The sequence below is a fragment of the Somniosus microcephalus genome, chromosome 26 (assembly GCF_052327205.1).
Source record: "Somniosus microcephalus isolate GS21.2 chromosome 26, FLI_Smic_1.0, whole genome shotgun sequence".
NCBI lineage: Eukaryota > Metazoa > Chordata > Chondrichthyes > Squaliformes > Somniosidae > Somniosus > Somniosus microcephalus.
The window spans coordinates 34,967,259-34,991,401 of NC_141012.1; the positions used below are offsets into that span (position 1 = coordinate 34,967,259).

The following is a 24,143-nucleotide window of genomic DNA, read 5'->3' on the forward strand; positions in this document are numbered from 1 at the left end:
TGCTTGTCACGGTCGTATGTTTTTGCTGTATTACTAGTGTGTTATATTCCATCCTAAAATCTGATTAAACACAATGGCCTAGAAATTCGGTAGGCTTAGCGCCGCTTTTGAGGCGCTAGAGGGCCTAGCGCCGGAGTTATGGCCAGTTTGGAAATTGAGTGGGTCCCTAAATCGGCGTTAGGCCGTTAGCGCTGCGCCGGCACCGATGACGTCATCGGTGTGCGCAGCATCCCGGTTGCCATGGTAACCCGCCCGAACTCCGAAATTGACTTGCGGCCGCCTCGCCCGTGGCAGCCGCAAGCAACGTTCTGGCAGAGGTGCCTTACTGGACTTTGCGCCGGCGCATTAAAGGCCCCGCGGCGGCCGGCCGCTTTCCCGCCGGCCGCCTGGCCGCAGCTCCCTCCCCGGACTTCTCCCCCCCCACCCCCCGGGACAGATGCAAGCCCGGCACTTGTCCGAGGTGCCGGGCTCATTTTTACAATGATTTTCGCGGGCCGCGGCCGGGTGCAGGCAGCTCCTCCTTAAGGGAAGGAGGAGGCCTGCACTTCCCGAACCTGCCGCACCGCAGCGGGCGCCGCAGCGCCGGAATAGCACCGCAATTCAGCGCGTAGCGCCAGTTTTCAGGCGCAAACAGCTTTCAGCAGCGCCGGCAGCCGTTTGGGCGCAGAACTAGTGAATTTTTGGCCCGCCCAGCGCGACTTAGCTCCGGCACTAACTTCCGGCGCTAAAGCCGTCGCTGCGCCAAAACCCAATTTCTAGGCCAATATCCCCACCATATTAACAACAGAAAATGCTGGAAAAACTCAGCAAGTCAGGCAACATCCGTGGAGAGAAATTTGAGTTGACGTTTCGGGTTTGACCCTTCTTCAAAACTGGAGAGAAAAGGAACTAGATCGAAGGCAGGGCTGCGATCGGACGCCCTCCGCCACTTTAACAGTTTCCAGTTTCCTGGCCCCAACCGCTTCCTTTTCACCATGGACGTACAATCCCTCTACACCTCCATCCCCCACCCGGATGGCCTGAGGGCACTCCGCTTCTTCCTCGAACAGAGGCCCGACCAGTCCCCATCCACCACGACCCTCCTCCGCCTGGCTGAACTTGTTCTCACATTGAACAACTTCTCCTTTAACTCCACTCATTTCCTCCAAATCAAAGGTGTTGCCATGGGTACCCGCATGGGTCCTAGCTATGCCTGCCTTTTCGTGGGCTATGTGGAACAATCTTTGTTCCAGTCCTACTCGGGTCCCCTCCCTCACCTCTTTTTCCGATACATTGATGACTGTATCGGTGCCGTTTCCTGCTCTCGCCCCGAACTGGACAATTTCATTCACTTTGCCTCCAATTTCCACCCTTCCCTCACCTTCACATGGTCCATCTCTGACTCTTCCCTTCCCTTCCTCGACTTCTCCGTCTCCATCTCTGGGGATAGGTTATCGACCAATATTTACTACAAGCCCACTGACTCCCACAGCTACCTGGACTACACTTCCTCCCACCCCGCTTCCTGTAAGGACTCTATTCCATTCTCCCAGTTTCTCCGCCTCCGCCGTATCTGCTCCGACGATGCCACCTTCCACACCAGTGCTTCAGACATGTCTTCCTTTTTCCGCAACCGAGGATTCCCCTCTACCGTGGTTGACACTGCCCTCGACCGTGTCAGTTCTATCTCCCGCACCTCTGCCCTCACCCCTGCCCCTCCCTCCCGGAACCACGATAGGGTCCCCCTTGTCCTCACCTTTCACCCCACCAGCCTCCACATTCAACGGATCATCCTCCGGCATTTCCGCTACCTCCAAAGTGATCCCACCACCAAACGTATCTTCCCCTCCCCTCCCCTTTCAGCATTCCGCAGGGACCGCTCTCTCCGAGACACCCTAGTCCACTCCTCTATCACCCCAAACAGCCCTTCCCCTTCGCCTGGCACCTTCCCGTGCAAGCGGAGGAGATGCAACACCTGCCCCTATACCTCCCCCCTCCCCACTGTCCAGGGCCCCAAACACCCCTTCCAGGTGAAACAGCGATTTACTTGTACTTCTCGCAATCTAGTATACTGTATTCGCTGCTCACGATGCGGTCTCCTCTACATTGGGGAGACCAAACGCAGATTGGGTGACCGCTTTGCGGAACACCTCCGTTCAGTCCGTAAGGGTGACCCCGAGCTTCCGGTCGCCTGTCATTTCAATTCACCGCTCCATTCCCACTCGGACCTCACCGTCCTTGGCCTCTTGTACTGTTCCACGGAAGCTCAACGTAAACTCGAGGAACAGCACCTCATCTTCCGATTAGGCAGTCTGCAGCCTTCCGGTCTCAATATCGAGTTCAACAATTTCAGATCATAACCTCGGCCCCTATTTCATTTTCACTTATATTTTTCCACTCCTTTCCTTTTCCCCCCCCCCTTTCCTTTTGTTTCTCTCTCACACCTGGCAGCTATCTTTTGCCCTGCCAGTACACTTTACACCTAATCACAGCCTATTACCATCTCGTCTAGCTTCTAATCTCTTTTACTTCTTTTGGTTCTTTTATTCTTTTGTCCGATCGCAGCCCTGCCTTCGATCTAGTTCCTTTTCTCTCCAGTTTTGAAGAAGGGTCAAACCCGAAACGTCAACTCAAATTTCTCTCCACGGATGTTGCCTGACTTGCTGAGTTTTTCCAGCATTTTCTGTTGTTATTTCGGATTTCCAACATCTGCAGTATTTTGCTATCCCCACCATATTGGTTTGCACTTGACCCTGTTTACCAGAGATACTTGAATCTCAACACACTGGATCCCGACTGGTTTTGGAGTAACTGGAACCGATCTATATTGGGGTCATAGATCGTGGTGATACCATTAGAACTCCTATACCATGACCATTCTGGCAGCTTGTGAATCTGGAGCACTGGTCCCATTTCTGCGTGAGTACTGAATTGGGGGGCACTTGATTCTGGATTGGGTATGTAAGGTACTGGGACACATATTGTTTACCAGTTTATTAGCAAAATAGCACCAGAACATTGAAAACTACCTTTGCCTCCTATATTCATGGATACTTTTGACCCATTTGGAATTGTGAATGAGTTACTCCTATGCCAATAAAATCCAGTAAGCTTTATTTGCCCTGCGTTCAAGCATTTGCAAAAGAATCTTGCCTCCGCTTCTCCATTTAAAGATATATTCTTGGAAGAGTCCCTGTAGAATTCCTTAATCCCCTTATCATTCCAGCACATGCGGCTTAATGTGTTTCGCTATTTTATGCTAATTCATTCTCATTTTAGCATTAATATTCTGTCAGCAACACTCAATGCGCTTCAGTCTCACAACACCAAACTAAACAACCATTACTTGTGTAAAGAATTTGTCTTTCCTTTTGCAAATTGCTGACTTCAGCTGTGTGATTATTCAACGTGAAATTTGATTTTACAGATCAACATATTGCAGATGGTGATCTGGTTGGTTAAGCAGGTGAATGCTTCATCTCTAGTTTAAGTGGCAGCTGTGTATCACCAGATCCTGATAGAGTACTGATGGAGTGCTGGCACAATACAGGGGGTAAGAGAGTTGTAACTCAATGTATAGCCCACTACTAAGTGATACAGAAAGCAGAATTATTGATATTCATAATGGTCATAAAAATTTCCATTGAATTCACTACATTGAGGTTATTGCCTAAGAAGGAAGCTTAGAATAGGCTACACAGTGGCACTGTATGTCAAAACATAAATGCGCAGATGACACACACCTCCCTATTGAGGTGGAGAAAATCAGAGACCAAAGCATTACCAGACAATACTTAGAGATCTTCAAGCAGGCAAATGAGAGCGCATTTGGTCGAGGGGTAGCACTCTCCTGATGGCTTGACATGTGAAGGAATAAGCCATATAACCTATTCAGAAAAGTACATTATCTTATAAAAGAATTCTGGGCTTATTAAAACATGACAAACTGGGTTTGGAAATTTAGAAACCGAACCATGAAAGTATTCTGGCTATTGAGATAAGACAGCTGTTGACCCTGAATAAATATCCTTATTGAAACAGAAGGTGCATGGGCTCTGACAAGCTGACCTTTTGAGAACAAAACAATGGTTCACCCTGGATAAGGTGTTCTAATTTAAACTTCGTAAAGTTGGCACATAAGATAAGGAACATCTGCCCTCGTAAAGATGACATAAAATAAGGAACACTTGACGTTCACACCGTTTTTATATGGTGACCCTAGAACTCCTGAAAATGAGACAGGATTCTCGCTGATGTGGCAGTAAGAGTTGCAGAGGTCAGCAGAAAAATGACGAGGGATAATTAGCTTGCATCAGCAGAAAACCTTAAAGGAAATACCACTGGAAAAGGGTATAAATATTGAACTCTCAAATGGGATAACAGACTCGCTTTAATTGGGCAAAGCGATTGTCAGCTACAGAGGCGGCTCTGTAGTCTACAACTCTTTGTACCTCGGGGATCAAAGGTATTTGATATTGATGGAGATCCTTTATAGAGAACTTTAAGAATTGCAATACTGTAGCAAAGTTAAGATTTAAAAGTAAGATTCTCTGTTAATAATAAGATGGCATTTTTTCTCTTTTTAGAACAGTTAATGTTGCGGTTGACTGATTCACCAACTATAAATTGCATGTCGGTTCTTTAATAAATCTATATATTTTTGGAATTGTCTCTCATCAAAAACTCGCAAACTCAATCTCTGTACTCTCTTTGGTGAGGAGTTGCAGAATTCTAAGGGAGTTTTCTGGACCTTCATAATATCCGGAATGTTACAATCTAGCTAAGCTTATTAAAAGCGCTATCTGAAGGACGGTAACATTCTCGGGTTGTTCCTTTCCTTTAGGGAGAGATAGCCCGGACCTTTAGACCCAATTAAGCATCTTTAGGATTTGGCTACCTCAAACTTTAGTTGAAAGTGAACGTCTGAGAAATACGCCTGATCCGGGGTAGCCCTAAAGGGGCTAGGACTAGTAATTATCCCTTCAGTCGGCGACCAACGTGTGTGTTAACGAGTTGATACAGAACCCTATACTTATATTTATATCTATATCCATCTCGTAGATTGTTAAGTATAGAAGGAGTGTTTTACTGACAGTGGTACTAAGACCCAGATTTAAGACTCTAGAGACGATAAGTCCCTGATCAGCTCTTGTAGAACTTAAATCAGAACTCCCTCAATATACCATTGAGGTCTAGAAATTTCTTTTAAAGTTCATACTAAATCCTAACCGAGGTTAGGTCCTGACGAAATGACAAGCCCTGTCAGAAATGACCAAGTCTTTTTATTAGGAAATTCAAACAATTGCTACCAACAAGTCATTTACTGTGATGGATGGTCAATGATGATTAAAAAAAGGGACATCCCAACAATCCTCAGCTGGGATGGGGATAGTAGTCGGGACTTTTTGGGATTCCTATTCTTTTTATCCAGAAGAATTACCGTCCATACCCCTTGGCCATAAGACAGTGCAATATGCTGAAGCCACAGTACTACGGTATGCTTTAGAAAAGGCAGACCCTATTAAACCCACACTAATCTGTACAGATAGTGATTATTGTAAATGAGGATATAACCAAGATCTAGTTTTCTGGGAAAAAACAAACTTTACCAATCATAAGGGTAAACCCATAAAACATAAGTCATTGTTCAAGAATAGAGAAACAGAATTGTCAGGTGATTCATGTAAACGGGCATACCACTGGGACAGTACACTGAAAAGGAAACAGTCTTGCAGATGAACAAGCAAAACGTTCGGTCTGCATGACACCTTGAGAGGGGCCTGCCAATATTAGTGTTATCACTAGGGCAGAACGGGCAGCTAATCAGAATGAGGAACTGATTCAGCTATTAGACCCAACAAAAGAGAATCCACCAGGATATCCATCAAAGTACTTTTACTCAGAAAGCCCAACTGGTATTGTGCTAGTTAAGTTGCCCAAGGGAAACTGAGAGGTACCCCCGAGACACAAACGAGAACAGCTTGTAAAAGAAGCTCACAAGGGCATAGGTCAAGCACATTGTGGTGCCAGAACAACATTCTGCAAATTGACTCCCTTATATTGGCGGCCAGGCATGCTTAAGGCCTATAAAACATACGTGGCAAATTGTGAGCCCTGCAATTTAACCAATAAGTCATCACTAATTAAGACACCACCATTGGCTCCTGTGAAAGCTGATGAGCCAATGGGAAAATTCTTTATTGACTTCATTGGACCACATCCCCCGTCTTTGGGATACAGACATGTTCTCGTTTGTGTAGATGGATGCACCTCCTTCTGCTGGCTGGTCCCCACAAAAACTGTTTTGGAAAATGCACTCGCCAATGCTATTACTAACATAATTACTGTAGCTGGTGCACCCAAAATCTTACACTCTGATCAAGGCAGAGCCTTTGTCTCCAAAGTCTTCAAAGACTACTGCGAACAAAGGGGGATTAGGTTAGAGCATAGCACGCCATGTCATCCGCAATCAGCGGGGCTGATGGAATGTAAAAACCAGGAAGTAAAAAAGCTACTGGTCAAACTGTTGAGAATCAGGGGAAATAAGTGGACCAACATCATTCCGGAGGTGCAGCTATCACTTAATAATGTGCCCGCATCTGCATCAGGGACTGTGTCCCCTAAAACTCCATATTATCTGATGTATGGGGTTGAGATGCATACACCGCTTACCCATGGTTCTTTAATTGCCTCTACACTCTCTGATTCCTTGACCCAACAGTGACAGTTAGATTCAAAAAAAGTAACAGAGGAGATACATCAAATTGATCAGAGGATAAGGGAGACAAATAGGCAGAAAAAATTGACAAACAAAGCATGGCTACCCCTAGCAGGAGAATGGGTACAGGAAAAGAAGTTCGTGCAAAAACCTGGTTTAAGACCTAAGTCGAAAAAACCTGTTCAAATATGTTCTGCTATTAACAAAAGAACTGTTAAAATACATATTAATCAGCCGAATGGCAAGCATATTCTGAAAACTGTCTCCATAGACAATCTCAAAAGATGTCCTGCGGGATACTGAAATGGAGGAACGATACAAGGTGCAGTCGTACCACTGTCTTCCAAGACCCAGCTTGGAGCACGACACAGGAAATGGATGCGATCGAACTACTGAGGACGGTCAGCCAGACAGTGTCGCCAACTCCTCCACACGATGCTTGGCAATGCCTCAGGAATTGGATTCACAAAAAGCCACAACCAAAACAAGTAAAGACCAACAAGTTATTTCAACAAAGGAGGAAAACACTGCGGATGGAGAAGGAATCAACTGAGCTTTTGGCAAGGCCTTTACGAAAACAAGAATCTGTCCTCACGCTTGATCGATGGAACAGCTTGTCAAGCTTCAGCCAGCTCCAAATTACGTCTCCTTGACTCGTATGAATAACTCACCTCTACAGAACATACATCTGGCAATTGGACATTCTAACTACATGTTGTTTCGCTAATTGCATGAAAATGTACCTATCATTCTTTTAATTTGTGTTCAACTTAAAATAAGGCAAAACATTGTCCTGGGGTGGCTTAAAGGAATTTTCATGTAGCACATGTTTGGGCTCTTGTGAATCTCAACAAATTAATGTACTATTGTAACATTGACCAAACCCTGCCCTGATGCGCGAGCCCATTTTTGGTCAAGAAAGGGGTGTGAAGGAATAAGCCATATAACCTATTCAGAAAAATACACTATCTTATAAAAGTATTCTGGCCTTATTAAAACATGACAAACTGGGTTTGGAAATTTAGAAACCGAACCATGAAATAGCTATGAAAGTATTCTGGCTATTGAGACAAGACAGTTGTTGACCCTGAATAAATATCCTTATTGAAACAGAAGGTGCATGGGCTCCGACGAGCTGACCTTTTGGGAACAAAACAATGGTTCACCCTGGATAAGGTGTTCTAATTAAAACTTCATAAATTTGACACATAAGATAAGGAACACCTGCCCTCGTAAAGATGACATAAAATAAGGAACACCTGCCGTTCACACCGTTTTTATATGGTGACCCTAGAACACCTGGAGATGAGACAGGATTCTAGCTGATGTGGCAGTAAGAGTTGCAGAGGTCGGCAGAAAAATGACTAGGGATAATTAGCTTGCATCAGCAGAAAACCTTAAAGAAAATACCACTGGAAAAGGGTATAAATATTGAACTCTCAAATGGGATAACAGACTCGCTTTAATCGGGCAAAGCAATTCTCGGCTACAGAGGCAGCTCTGTAGTCTACAACTCTTTGTACCTTGGGGATCAAAGGTGTTTGATATTGATGGAGATCCTGTATAGAGAACTTTAAGAACTGTAATACTGTAGTGAAGTTAAAATTTAAAAGTAAGATTCTCTGTTAATAATAAGATGGCATTTTTTTCTCTTTTTAGAACAGTTAATGTTGCGATTGACTGATTCACCAACTGTAAATTGCATGTCGGCTCGTTAATAAATCTATATATTTTTAGAATTGTCTCACATAAGACTTCTGTATCAAAAACTCGCGAATGCAATCTCTGTACACTCTTTGGTGAGGAGTTGCAGAATTCTGAGGGAGTTTTCCGGACCCTCATAATATTCGGAACGTTACAGTCTAGCTAAACTTATTAAAAGCGCTATCTGGAGGACGGTAACATTCTCGGGTTGTTCCTTTCCTTTAGGGAGAGATAGCCCGGACCTTTAGACCCAACGAGGAAAAAAATAGAGGCTTATATCCATTCATTTTTTACATCTATACAACTATGTATGTTTCTATATATTATGAGCCAGAAATTCGGGTCGGAGGCTTCCCACGGGTGCAAGCCCCCGACCTGCACTTACCTAGCGCGCCGGTCGTTGAGCTGTGGGCCCGCATGGGATTCCGATCCTGGGCCTGCTCTAGCTGCCGGTACACAGTGCTTGCGTATCCCGGGGCGCAGTTAGTTCAAAGCATTCCCTGGGATCACATGGGCCATGGTGAGCCAATCGTAGCAGGGAATCTGTATTCATAGATTTGACAGGAAGACCTGTCAAATCTATGAATAGAATTCGGCCCCAAAACATAACTAAAACTTCAAATAAATTTTTTTAAAAACATCACATTTTTAAAATAACTATAAATTACATAAAATAACTATTTTAAACAATAATTTAAATTTTTGAAAAAATTAATTACAGTTTCTAACAGGGCTAAAAATAAACTTACCTTTCTTTAAAGTATTTAAAAAAAATAAACTTGTGGAAAAAATGTTTTAATTTTACTTAATTCACCGCTTTCCTTGTTAAAAGCAGGCCTTGTGACTGCTTTTTAAAAGCATAGCTCCTGGAGACTTGCCCTCCCGGAGAAACCTGTAAAAAAAACAGAAGTTCCAGGTGTACGCGCTGCCTCTCCGGTGCACGCGTTCGACCCGTGAACCCCTTCCTTTAAGGGAACAGAAGTTCCAGTTTCCCGCGCATGTGCCTACGCGTGAGTACCCAGCGCGTACTCACCCGCGGGGATGCGAATTTCTGGCCCAACATATTAAAATACTCATGGTAATTTTCAAAAAGGTAATTGGATCTCTACTTAAAAAGGACAAATTTGCAGGGCTACAGGGAAATAGCAGTGGAGTGGGTCTCATTGGTAGCTCTTTCAGACAACCAGCACAGACTCGATGGGCCAAATGGTCTCCTTCTGTGCTGTATGATTCTATGATTCTAATTTGTGTCGGTTTCAATCAGCTTCCGTTAGTTTTTCCCAGGTTCCCAAAACACAATAAAAGCACATCGCAAGGACAGCAAATTGTTTCAGAAGTGGTGAAATGGCCCAGGACTCCAATGTGTGATTTCAGCTGTGCCAAGGACTTCTACTCGGGAAGGGTGGAAGAGCCTTCACTGGAATGCTGTTGGCCACCACACAGATCGATTTCAAGTGCATGGAAACTCGTTGGTCGCCTGTCCTCTGAGCTGCAAATGATGCATAGTGTTGGAAGATCTTGATGGGACCACGAGGAAAAGAAAAATCCTCTTTGGGCTGCAGTTATACTGCACCCAGTGCAAATGCAAATTGATGTAAGATGGCTTTCTGGTGCGGGGAGGTCTCACACCTCATCGTTTTGGTGCGATAAGTAATCTTCTGAATTATTAGGCCACTTTTGCATCACTATTCACCCAAAACTGCACTGATGCAAAAATGGCAGGATAACTGCAACCTTAAAACAAGGTTTTATGCAGAAATGATGGTCACTTCTGCTTCCTTATTTTGAAGCAACTTTTTTTTAGGCACAGATATAAATAAGAATTGGAGATAATGCACACGTGTTAGAAATCTGAAGTAAAAGCACTGAGAGCTGGAAATACACAGCAGATTGGCAGGAATTTGAAGAAAAAGGACAGGTTATGTTTCAGGCGTAACCCTTCATTGGAGCTGAAATAAATAAAAAATGGCTGGTCCCAACGGGTCTCAAATCAGTATCTGCTGGTGATTGAAGAGATTGTTGGTCATGTTAGGCAGTTGACTACTTCCATAAGCAATACCTCCAACTCTACACAGTAATTCAAGGTGTCCCTGGAACTTGATGCAGCAAGTACAATCCTTCCAGCTGCAAAGTAGAATCATACACACAGATTGTTTTTTTTGCAAAGGCAGAATAGGAGCCGAGTGGAAGAAAATCATAGCAATATCTAACTTATTGACATCTGTCTTGTTCTGGACAGTCACACAAAACATTTGTACTGCTGCACAAGGCAGAATATTTGAGTTAAAGGGACATTGTCACCCCTAAAATTATTTTGGAAATACATTATTTATTTGTCCTTTGAATATGTTAGAGGAATGATTTGTAATTTACAGCAATGACTTTTCATCCATTTTATGTTATCACCTGATAACAGTAGCTATGGATAATAAGGTGGTTATAGTAAAAAAGGTATTTTTGCCATTTTGATTTAATAGCTCTTGTTTTAAACCCATTTACAGAGCATAAGCAGTTGAAAAATACAACTGTAATACAGAATCTTGCACAAAGCTTATTTCGGTGTAACATTGTAAATTTTGTCAGTTATGGGCTAGAGAGAGGAATAGTTCAAATATAAACACTGATCGGTTTGATTGTTCTGTGAGATTGGTTCTGTTTGTATTTGACTGCCAGTTCCTTTTCAAATTTCAGGATTTAGAAAGTTCTGGAAATAATTTGCAAAATAACATTTAATCTGTCCTTCCCTTTCAGATTCAGACTGATGTGCTGTGTATTTCATAGAATCATACAGCATAGAAGGAGGCCATTTGGCCCATCGTGCCTGGTGCCAGCTCTTTGGAAGAGCGATCCAATTAGTCCCACTTCCTGCTTCGAGAATTTTTTGCCTTCATTTCACGCAGTCTGTTCTTTCCAAAGGTGCTGACTGACCTGTACACTTCCAGATTCTTTGGTTTTTGTTTCAGATTCTTAACATTTGCAGTATTTTGCTATTTATTTATATATTCTGCTTAATTCTAAGAATCTATTTGAAGATCTCAGAGGAGTCAGTTTGAAACTCCTGGAAGACAGAAAATATCTTTGAATTTGCAAGAAAACACGACCGATTAATTGGGCTCTCACACTGGTAAGGCATACTGGGGAAATAAATATTGTGTATTATTACAGTACCTAACAGCACTGGGCGTATCTTCACCACACGGACTGCAGTGGTTCAAGGTGATGGCTCACCACCACCTTCTCAAGGGCAATTAGGGATGGGCAATAAATGCTGGCCTTGCCAGCGACACTCACATTCTGTGAATGAATAAAAAAAGAAATAAGTTATTTATGAAGAGTTAACTTTGTTCTTGGAGCTGCAATAATTGTATTATTCTAGTGACTTGAGGGGTTAGGTAGAAGGGTATCTCTTTTAAATATGTAACTATAAGATATGACTGTTGTCAATGCAGTTCATCTTTTGTAAGATAAATTTGCTTGCTATTTTAAGCTGAAACATGGTTAGATATAATGCTCTACCACTTTCGAAGATTGGAGTGAGATCTTATGGAGGCACTGGATGCATTCAATAGCTAAAAGCAATTACCAGACAGGATTTGCGGTTTTCTTTCCCCCTGAGCATGTGAGCAAAGGCTTACCTGGATCTCAAGTCAAGGACAGACACTCTTGAAGGTATAGGGAGTTGGGACTAAGCCATGAGAGTGATCTAAATCTGAAATAATCTAAGATAAAGAGGGTAGAAAAGACTCTTACATGTAGTGGTGTTTCGCATTTCATGACTGTCATGAAGTTTATATAAATTCTGATATCCTGCACAGCAATATATTTCATATTTTATGAGCTTGTTTTTTTTCACTTTAGAAGTAAATTAAAAATAGCTTCTACTGTAACGAGGCAGTAACAATTTACAACATTTGCATGTAACACTGCCTGCAGGAAATTATCCCTGACAAGAAAAACAAAGGCTCATCAATAATCATGCTTTGAACAGGATTTAAAGAATGAAACAGAATAGGAAAAAAACAATCAATTTTACTTACTAATCATTGATTTTCAAACTATTCTCTCCTGACTCACTGCAGATGGCAAAGTTTTTTGCAAAGCTGATAAATTTACAGCCCATAGGGGAAGTTAGAGACTTAGGGGGAAAAATTCAGTTGCTTCGCGCCTCCCGTCAGTGTCCTAAGAGGGTGCTAATGGGGCGCAAAACAACTAGTGCCCGGGCGCGGCGATGTTTGCGCCGCTCGCGAAATTGACCAGACATTTTGTGGCGGCAGTAAACATTACCGCCACGATCTCCTACGCCCGCAGATCGTGACATCAGTCAAGCGTGCAACGCCCCGGACCGGGTACTGAGTGGCGCCCCCTGCCTTACCGCCTGCCACTAGCAACGACAGGTTGAGGGGAGTGTTTTGCAGTCGGGAAGGGACTGGGGGAGCACTGTTTAAAGGCAACCGCTTCCTGCCCTTTTTTTGTCGGCGACATTTTTGCACCACGCATTCTGAGAGAGAGACTTCTGGAGAGATTCAATGCTGTGTGAAGGAGTTTTGGGTACTGAGCAGCACTTTGCAGGTTCATTTTGACTTGACCTTCCTTGCATCGATTTAGAAGAGACTATGGGGGCTGCACTCTGAGCTCTTTCCCTGGGCCTCTCCATTGTTCTTGCCAGCAGATTTGATGTACAGGTCTCTCCAGGCAGAGATTCAAGGCTGCAATGAGCAGGGTGTGGATGGGGAGCGAGATCGACCCTTCCCTTTAAGAAGTGGCCGGTGCCAGTGTGTCTGTGTTCCATTGCTGACTGACATCATATGAGCTTTGCCAACGCTCTGAAGTTGCACCTCGCTCCTCGGCCTTTGCGCCTTAAGACAGGTGTGAAGCACCTGATTTAGTGCTTCAATCACCTCCAGGAGCGATAGAAGCCAAGTTTGCAGTCGGAGGCGATAATTAGTGCCAGGCGCTAAAATTTGTGCCCAGCCGATAATTGCGCTCCAAACGTGGCGATACTGAATTTTTCCCCCTTAATGTCACAATGGAGAGAAATGTAGAGTAATCTATAGAAAATGCTGGAAATACTCAGAAGGCCAGGCAACATCTGTGGAGCGAGAAACAGAGTTAATGTTTCAGGTCGGTGACCTGACGATAGGCCATCGACCTGAGAGTTGAGAGACCAAGGGCTCGATTTTCATTGAGCCGTAGAATCGAGATTGGAGGCGTGCGGGGGGTTAAATTTCCAAAATCGGGGGTCCCGACCCCATCCCGCCCCAACCCGCCTCCATGCCAGTTTCAAAGGAGGCGAGTACCCGCCCCACACTGGGACCCGCCTCCCCGAGGCAGGAAAGGATGAATGCCAATTAACTGCCTGTTAACAGGTAGTTAACAGGCAGTTTTTAGCCTAATCCCTATTTTTAAGCTTGAACTGTGGGATTCCCGACGGCTCCAAACCACGCCAAGTTGGAGGAGTCAGGCCGTCGGGTTGAAGGGCTTGGAGGGGTCGAGATGTCAGTGTTCAGGTGAGTGATGTGTGCATGAGTGCAAAGGTAAGTGTGTTTGGTGTGTCTAAAGTGATTAAATAAGTTTTACATATATTTTCTTACCTTTTCAGCCTTCCTTCCTTTAGGTTCGGGGAGTCCCTCATCTCACCGGCACAGAAAGCAGAATGGCTGTGATCTGTCAAAAGTGACAGCCTGCAGCTTTCTGTGCTGGTGAGAGTTCTAACTGAGTCTGTGGAGAAGGACTCATGTTAGAAGTAAGACTGTCAGTGTTTGACAGCTTCAAACAGCTGTGAAACACTGATATTTCAGCTGTCAAAACGTCTTGACAGATGAAATTTCAGTCTGTGATGTCACCTGCCGGGTGGCCCTTAATTGGCCTGCTGAGCCCGCTGGGCGGGCTCAACAAGTTCAATCAAGTTAAAATCATGTGGATTGGCCGCATCTCGATGGAGGCAGGACTACAACCCTGAAAGTTGTAGTCCCGCCTCCTTCCCGACTCCTGAATGAAAATCCAGCCCCTAAACTCTCTTTCTCTCTCCAGAGATGCTGCCTGACCTGCTGAGTATTTCCAGCATTTTCTATATATATTTCAGATTTCCAGCATCTGCAGTATTTTGCCAGAGTAACCTGCTATTTGTTAAAAGTTACTGACTATCTAAGATGTATGTCAGTTTTTGCTTCTCAGTATAAAGACTGTTTTGAACATCACGGAATTATCAAATTAATAAACTATCTGACAATGAGTGATGTTGTGAAGCAGACTCACCCTCTCAATAACGAACATTCTGCCCCAATACCTTCCTCTTTTATAAAGCCTGACTTAGAAAGATCATTTGAGCATAAAAGGCTGAGCTAACGTTTCAATGACTTTCTGTGTACGTCTATTTCAACTGGATCAGCCACATAAATGCCTACAACACAGCAAGTCAGAGGTTGGGTATTCTGCGACAAGTGGTTCTCTTCCTGTCTCTCCAAAGCCTCTCCACCATCTACAAGGCACAAGTCAGCAGTGTTGTCCCATACTCTCCACTTGCCTGGATGGGTGCAGCTGCAATAACACTCAAGAAGCTCGAAACCATCCAGGACAAAGTGGTCCGCTTGATCGTCACCTCATCCATTGGCCTAAACATCCACTCCCTCAACCCTATGTAAAAATATAGTATTGTGTGGAGTAAGTTACAAGGCTGGAGCAGGTTTTTAGATAGAATTATTTTACGGCTAGCAACATGTTCTAAAAATGTAATCGATCAGATGATGGCAGTGAAACATATACTGGTGACGGTGTTGTCCTGTCTTGTAGGAGACGACCATCATCCTCCTCTCCTTTATTCTTATTTTATTTTCTACTGTTTAAATGTTATGAAAGCAGAAGTTTTGCGCTCACATATTGATGTGCAATCTTAATTTAGTATTGGCTAGTAGGTCACACCAAAATAAAATACTTTAGTGGGATAAAAAGAAGATTTTCTACGAAAAACTAACTATTTATGCTGGAATTTACTTGCCATATATATTCATAGAATTACATAGAATGTACAGCACAGAAACAGGCCATTCAGCCGAACTGGTCCGTACCAATTGGTTTTTGCTCCATCTGAGCCTCCTCCCACTCCTAGAAGAGGGAAGAAAAATTACATTTGTATATATATTTTTTATCCACACCTTTGTTTTGTGCCCTTCCCCCTTTTTTTCTCTCCCACATGGCAGCTGTCTCCTATTCTAGAGCCTAATCTAGAGCCGTCTTTTGTCTCTCCACTAGTCCTATCACCAGCTCGTCTGGTTTTGAATACCTCTTAATGTCTCTTCACTTCTCTTTTGTTCTTTCATCCCCATTTCCCAGCCCCCAAACTGGCCTTTTAATCTGTTTCATTTCCTGTGTTTTTTCAGTCCTGACGAAGGGTTTCGACCTGAAACGTTGACTCTATTTCTCTCTCCACGGATGTTGCCTGGCCTGCTGAGTTTTTCCAGCATTTTCTGTTGTTATTTCTTCTCCCACTCCTCTTCATCTAGCACGATCAGTATAACTTTCTCTTCCTTTCTCCCTCGTGTTTATCTAGCTTCCCCGTAAATGCATCTATGCTAGTCGCCTCAACTACTCCATATGGAAGCGAGTTCCACACTCTGGGTGAAGAATTTCCTCTTGATTTCCCTATTGGTGGCTATCTTATATTTATTTATATATTCAAAATGATATAGCACTCTTTTCTGCTGTAGATCCGGAATTGCAACTCGTAGGTTGCTGTCACCGAGTCCTTTATGACAAGAGAAGAAATCATATCAAAATTAGACCTTTTTGTCAACCATTTTTATAAACTAACAAATAAATGATTGAATCAACCTATCTGTCTTTACAGGATACAGCTTGATTGATTCATTCCACCAGTAAATCAAAGCACGCAACTTCAGGCCCTCTATTCCTGCCCTTGCTTATTCCTCTTGGGATACAACGGGATATTGCATAGAATTGCTTTATCTTCTACAATAGTTATAAAGATGCTTCCGACACATGACACTCTTCAGAATCCAAACATCGCCACAACATGACAATAGGCTCAAAAAACAACCATGCTGGGAGCCAGAGTCTCAAAGTTTACTCAAGCCTCGGTGGTTGAAAGGTGGAGGATGAAAATGCCTGCAGGCTACAAGCATACTCAAGCAATTCAAATGACAGCTCATACTGTCGAGTTAAAGTACTCTGTCTGGTAAAAGAGAGAACAGTACTTATAGTTGCATACCAGCCTACTGTCAACCCTTTCCCATATTTTTCTCACTCCACGGTGGTTTGCCTCAAAGCTTGCTCCTTTGCTCCAGGAGTAAAACATCCTCTCTGTTCACCAGGCGTGTACAGTGTAAGTCTACGCATCTAGTCCTAAAAGGAATGCAGAATACATATTAGTGGGCTGGGACCGGATGCTGTCTGCCATCAGTGTGAAGCAAGCATCTTAGTGCCCTCAGTATTTGATTTCTTGCTAAGACTTCTGTGGGGCTGCAAGCTGTTCTTTCAGTGGAATCCTTGAAGAAACGGCAGAAATGATTACGCTGTTTCTCCCGAGTTTCCGCCGATCGCCGGCCGACGTTACGGCGGGACATCGGAAGAATCCCCACGGAAATTCCAAGCGCGAGTTTTCATTTCAAACTATTCAAGGGGAATTAACCTGCTGGAAAGCTTCCCAAAATGATGTCTCCATCGTTGTGATGTGGAGCACAGTATTTCATATCTTTCAAACTGGTGTGTGGAACTTTAAATAGATCAAGATCAGCAAACGTTGCCCACATTCCAGTTAAACTGCCAGCTTCTTTGCTCACTGCGTATAACCTGGATCCCTGATTATACAGCTCGTGCCCAGTAACATGCTTAAAATGAATCTGTTATTTTATTTAATTGAATTGTGTGGGGCGATGTCAGTGGTTAAAATGTATTTCATACACACAGTGTACCTGTCTCCTTGCTCGAATGTGATTGATTTAGTTTTGAGCGTTATCACCTCCAGAAGTCCCTTAAAGGAGTGCACAGATTGTACAAACTTCACAGAAACAGGTTCACTTGATGTACCAACACATAATTGTGTGGGACAGTCACAGATAAGGGGACATCATTTCAGATGTTCCTGTTTAGTGACAGGTTGCAGGACTGGTATAAAATGGGAACTGATGTGTCTATTCTTGGGCAAGAGATAAGTCATTCTTGTTGCTTATCAATGATTTGCTGCAGAAATAGAAATATCAGCGTACGCTTCCAATTTTGATAGCTTTCAGGAAGAAATAATTGCAAGTAGAAATTCTATAGCGCCACAACAGTAGAGATAAGAAAAATGTAATGGTAGGAGAGCTTTGAAACTTCAAATCTTCAGACCTTCTTTGTGCAGCACCAAGTTAAGCATTAGTGGTTATTAGAATCAGAGATTATAATCAATCAATGTGCATACTTCATTTAGCTCCATCTTATTTTGTCTCGACGCAGTAAGAATAATGTAGTGCAATTTGTTTTTACCGTGAATATGTGTATTGCTGCTTTACATTGCATTGTGCTTATTTGGTCAAACAACAAATTCTAGTTTCATCACTGGATGATTCTGCATGGGCAATAATATTCATTAAAAACAGCCACCACAGATATTTACTTATTTCATCTTCTAGTTGAGAGATGGCACAACGAATGACACCTGGAACCGCACCTGACCTTGGAAGTTTACACCTAATTTTACCATGTTCAGCTGTGCCATCTGAATGGATGGTGAATTTTATTGGTGCCAATAAATGCCTATTTTAAAGCCAGAAAAAGTTATTTGGGTTAATTTTTTTGTGCAGAAACGTAGGGGTGTTGCTAATGGTGATTGAGGCATTTTTCACTTCTCATCAATATCGAGCACTCCCAAATGATGCTTATCCTGGGACAGATGTAAGTTAAACATCCTTCTCACAACCCTAGCTATGTACTTTAACCCTTATTTCAGTAAGGCACCTGCTTCACATTCTGTGATATTTCTATTTCATGCACCAGTAATTCTTATGACTTTCTAGATGAGATTGCTTATTATTCAGTTAGTTCCAAATTATAGGTAATTTTGCGCTGTGATACCATATTCACCGGAAATTGGGTTGCTGTTGTCCAAGCTCAGATTTACTTAGAACCCTGTCAATCATCATAAAGATGATAGGTTAATCCTAGAATTTGAGCTGGATGCAAACCTTGGTTCTTGAAAGGAAAGAATAGCGCTCTGACAGGGTGATGTTAACTTAATGCGCGGGAAACCCATGGGATCGGGTGGAACGTTGGTTTTACACCCAGCCTAATACTACTCTAAATGGAGAGTAAAACCAATGTTTCACCCAATCCCGTCAGTTCCCCGACAGGCGGAACACGTTAAAATATCCGCCCCGTGTGTCACTCAATCTCAAGCCGCTGGCATCAGGAGCCTTTGAGAATGAGAGGATAAGTAGAAAACTAAATTATCCCTTTGCCAAATCAGTTCTATGAAGGTAATGCCATTAAAGTCTGTTCCAAGCGACAATAACTAGTTGTGTGAGTATTAATGCCATTAATCAGTCTTTAACTACAGCTGTGGAAAAGATAGCGAAGGTACAGAGCTGTCTTATTGAGCTTGTCGGACTGGCTCTATTGTACAGCAATGACAGGAGGTTATGTTAAATCTACTCAACCAGCCATGCAGCATTCATTCAGCCTGAATATTGTACCACAAAATAATTGAGTTTACCACGTATTAACATTAGACGTTCAGCTGTTAGCATGGAAATCAATTCAAGGACAGAAAACTATCCACATTGGCACCCTAACTGAAATTTCACTAATGTGAAAATATTCCATCTTGCAGTATTGGTAAATAAAGAGATGATGCCGGACCAGCGAGAGACAAGAAACTCCATCAACAAATCTAGCAATCATCTCCTACATATGTTTCCACAGAAGAGCAAGTAAATTCGCTGGGAATTAACAAACGTTTAAAATAGGCAACAACAAAAAATGGCCAGTTAACTGCAGAATCCCAGCCCAAATGGGGCGGTAGGGTGACAAAAATTACATAAAAAAATAAAACTGACTCACTACCTCAAACCAGGTCAAGAGGGGGAAACTTGCAATGCTCCTTAAAGGGCTGATAAGCTACATTTGTATAAAGCTGGGAACAAGTCTTCTATTTTTCATCATTATTTTGGGAACTTTTAAGCCTGAAAGGTTCCCTTAAGTTTAACTCCTTGCTGTTGGTGTGCTCTTTAATTTCTCTGCCACTTCAATTTGCTGCTCCATTGACCTCCTCCCCCAAATCTTTCCAGCCCTCCCCTTTGTGGTGCTGCTCGTTAGAAATGTAAATGGTTATGTGAATGAAACTGTGACGCGAATAATACTGTGTTTAAGCGCGAGACAAGTAATGGGTTAATGTATAAGTTTCATTTTCCTGGAAAATGCGTATGAGATAAGAGACTCCAGGCTTGGGGTGGGGGACAAGACATGATGAGATAAGGGGAAAACAGTACTCAACATGCTGTAAGGCCATGATTGGCTAGGTACAGAAACCATGTGTAATGGCACAAAAGGGCCCCTGACAGGTGGGAGATAACATGAGGGTTGACCCTTTTCCCATGGTTTAAACAAAGAACCAGAGGCCGAACCGTGAGCGGGAGAAGCAGGCCCCGGGCCGTCGGACCGTGGAGCCGGCGATGGTGAGGAGGAGGCCGCGGCGATCGGAGCATTCACATCCTGACGATGTGTTCGGCGAGTTGGGTGGAGGCAGCGCAGCGCAACCAGCAGCAGCAGCAGCCACGACGACCCGCTGCAGCACGTCGGCGGGAAGCTCGCAGTCCGACTGGGAGGAGGGGAGCCGGGCATGGCGGCCAGAGGTCGGATCGTGAGCGGGAGAAGCAGGCCACCACACGTGGAGCCGGCAACAGTGAGGAGGAGGCCGCGGTGACGAGGAAGACGGAACGGCTGAGGGACATCATGCTCCCACTGCCACTGCAAGCCATTGAACTGACTTTCTGAACACAGCGCTGTATAAATAGCTGACATGTCCCTACGAGGAGTAAGCATTCCATTGTACTTGTACTTGTACTGGTTACATATGGCAAATAAAATTGAATTGAATTGAACTCGACATGCCATTGGGCACCTTGTTTTAAGGGGAACCTCTAAAGGTTAAATGGACATGTCAGTAGTCTATCCCAGGTCCGCCCCATAAAAAGGGTGTAAAAGAGAGACCTAAAAAGCCCCTAGCACAGGCGGTGAAGAAAGGACTCCTGAGAGTGGAGTTAATATTGACTTTGGTCTAACAATCTTGGGCAGTTCAGGAGAAGAGAGAGGAAGATGAAGCGCTGTTCATGCATGCCAGCCATCTGTCCGATCGGGACCGGTACCAGCTACTTGTCACGGTCATATGTTTTAGCTGTATAACTAGTGTGTTGTGTTCCATCTTAAACTACGATTAAACACAATGGGCCGGATATTCCGATCCCTACGGGTGGGTACGCGCTGTGCACCCAACCGTAGGGACATCGGAAATGCCGGTTTCAGGCATGCACAGCGCATGAATAGTCTTGACCGATCCTCCGCCTGTTCTGGAGAAGGGCCTCTGCGGGCCGATAGTTCCGCTTTTTGGAGACCCTCTGCCCACAGAAAACCCTTACAATTCTTAACGCCTGGTAAAAGCAGGTGTAAGGCCTGCTTTTACCAGGATAAGAGTAGAAAAAAAGTTTTTTTTTTAAATTTCACTGATTTATCATTTAAAAATACTTCAAAAAAAGGTAAGTTTATTTTTAGCCCTGTAAAATACTTTAATTATTTCTTTCAAAAAATTAAATTTTTGTTTAAAATACTTAATTTATTGTAATTTCAAGTCATTTTAAAAATATGATTTTTAAAAAATTTATTTAAAGTTTTACTATGTTTTTTCATTGATCTCCATTCATATATTTGATAGGTCTTCCTGTCAAATGTATGAAGCGAGATTCCCTTCTGTGATTGGCTTCCTATGGCCCATGTGATCCCAGGGACGCTGTGAACTACCTGCGCCTCTGGGATACGTGGGCCCTGCGCACTTGGAGTTTGGCGAGGCCCAGCATCAGAAGTGTGTGCGTCCCGGGAGCCCTCAGGTAAGGGCGCAGATTTTTCCAGATCGCAGGCCTCCACCCGCGGGAGGCCTGCGATCAGAAAATATGGGCCAATATACCCACCATATTGGCTTGCACTTGATCCTGATTATTTGAAAGACTAGAGATAAGTTAATCTCAGCATGCTGCACACCCACTTCAGTCTCTGCACTGCCGGATTTCCCACTCTCCCAAATGGCAAGCTGCCTACATCACAACATCAGCGGGAGGCGCAATTGATTTTTATCAGGTGGGCAGAGCAGATGCCCCGCCCACCGCCTGACCCATGTACGCCAGAAATGAAATATGACACCTCTGATTTTGGAAAGAGATGTTTAGCCGAGACCCTGTCTGCCTGTTTAAGTGCCCTAAGAGACTACATGGCACAGTTCAAAAAAGAGCAGTTGTCCTGGACAATATTCTTGTCACGTTAGCCTACATAACACGAGTGACTGCACTTCAAAGCAATGGGTATCGGCTTTGAGGATTTGAAGGCATTATGCAAATGCTTGTTCTTTTTCATTCTTCATATTCGGACAGGAGCTTTATTAGAGACCAGGTGACACCTCTTCACTGGTGATAGACAAAGTGACCAGGGACTGACATCAAAAACATTCAGAGATACGTCTATATGCTTGATTGCCCAATATTTTCAACCGAAGAGAATTGGATGGTGTTGAGGGCAAGGCCTCGTCTGAGAATAGGAAAGGAGGAAGTGGTATGTGTAAGAGAAGCCTAAAAGGTCTTCTGCTTCACAACCCTTAAACCGGTTTCATATGGTGCTGAATATTATCTGACCAACAGAAGTCATGCTCATGTCCAGCTCATGTGTTTTTGTCACTATTTGCATTTTACCACTGGGTAGTCAAATATGCTGCCATAATATCCTTTAGCTACAAAGTCTGGCACAGAGTTCACTGGTTTAACTGTGTGTTTTTGACACTCTTGACAATTCAATTTATATGCATTATATACTAATTGTACAGGTTTAATCCTATGATTGTTTTTTATTCTCCAACTAATCATAGAATTAATGAGAATTATTCTTAGCAAGTGCATCAACGAGAGGCTGGGTTGTTGGAAATAGACTCTAATCGTCCTTCAACCACCATATTCAAAAGCCTTTTAAAGAGGGATTGAGGTTAAGTGATGTCAGCTGTCACCTTCCCTCATCAAAGCTAAGAAAGTTGTATTGGTGGTCTTAAAGCAAGCGAGAATTTTTAGCTCCATGGTAGAAAAATGCAAATTCTTTTATTAAAAATTATTTCTGCACTGAAAACCATGCACCGCGGTTGTCTGTATTGATAGTAATGTCAATATTTACATCATACCCACTGCATTTCAAAATGATTCTAAGGTTTATATGTTTGAAGTACAATTCAGTTACAGAGCTTAAGGTCTCATTGGCTCTGTGACCAACAGCACAATTATCTTATCATAACATTGTTCAACCTAAATCTCCACTTGGGGGGGGATGTCAAGTATGCAGCCGAACAGATCTGAAGAGAGGTCTATTAAAACGGCTGACATGCGAAAAGTGTTTTTTAAATAAGTCAACTATTTTTCAATTTAAGTAATGAATCAAATAGAAGTCACAAAAGGTAACTAGATTTTTATATTTATCACTACAGCTTTCCTCATTCAATGGACAAAAATGCAATTCTATTGTAACCCACTGAACATCTTTTATGTCCCTGCTGTTTACAAAGACAGTTATAATATAGTCTTTTGAGAATATTTCAGAGTGAAATAACAAACTGAGATTGCTGTAAAAGAAAAACACCCGAGGACACTGAAGGCACAGCAGCTGAGAGCAGCCAATTAATTGACTAATTTTTTTTGACCCCCTGCTCAGGTTACAATTGGGTTAAGTTCAACTATAACCAGCACACAAGCTGGGAATGGTCTGCAGACAGCCTGTTCAGGCTGCTGGAAGCAGGCATTTATTTTGTCCAACATATCCTGGCTCAAGTGAGGCATTTTCTCAACACAAAATGGAATTGATGATGGCAGCTCAATCAGCGAAGCTTAAAGCTGGACGCACCTGCTCAAATTCTTCGGAATCACCAATTCTTCTCATGTAATGCACAAAATTTATTTAACGCGCTGTAAAGATATCCAAGTTTATACACATTCAGACATGTTTGCAATATTTCACAATCAATGCCATGAAGTTTAGTAAGCAATAAATATGGATACAAACTCTACATTCTGCCAATTCTGCCCTAATTGACTATCCATTAAACGATTTAATGGCTCCACTACAAATACAGTACAAGATAAAGATACATTTGGAACTCATTACTGACTGCCTTAAACCAACTCCCAGTGAAACCCACAGGGATCAGAAGGAAAGCTCATTAAGTATTAACAGTCCACAAGAGTTAATGAAGGCAATATTATGCAGGTATTAGTCACTGTAAAGATTACTCTGGTGAGTATTGCTGCTGACTATTAGTATTAATGTTATTCTAATTTTATACCTAACATAATGCTTCACTGCAACAACAAATCTATTTGGAAACTAAATAACTTGGTTGGGTTGTTTTTCCAGACCTCAGCACAGGATTAAGGTTCAACGCAGTCTTATTATTTTCCTTCACTTAACAACATCTCCTGCATATTCTCAATGCACATCGTCATCTCCAGCACTT

General features: G+C 43.0%; 1 long non-coding RNA gene across 1 annotated transcript; it reads right to left on the bottom strand.

The window, feature by feature from the left end:
* Positions 1 to 16,178: 16,178 nt before the first annotated feature.
* On the bottom strand, positions 16,179 to 20,143 carry LOC147100394 (uncharacterized). The gene is made up of 2 exons (XR_015073728.1): positions 17,046 to 20,143; positions 16,179 to 16,759 (listed from the first exon to the last, which is right to left on the bottom strand). It is a non-coding gene; the product is annotated as an uncharacterized LOC147100394 (long non-coding RNA).
* Between the last annotated feature and the right edge of the window lie 4,000 nt (positions 20,144 to 24,143).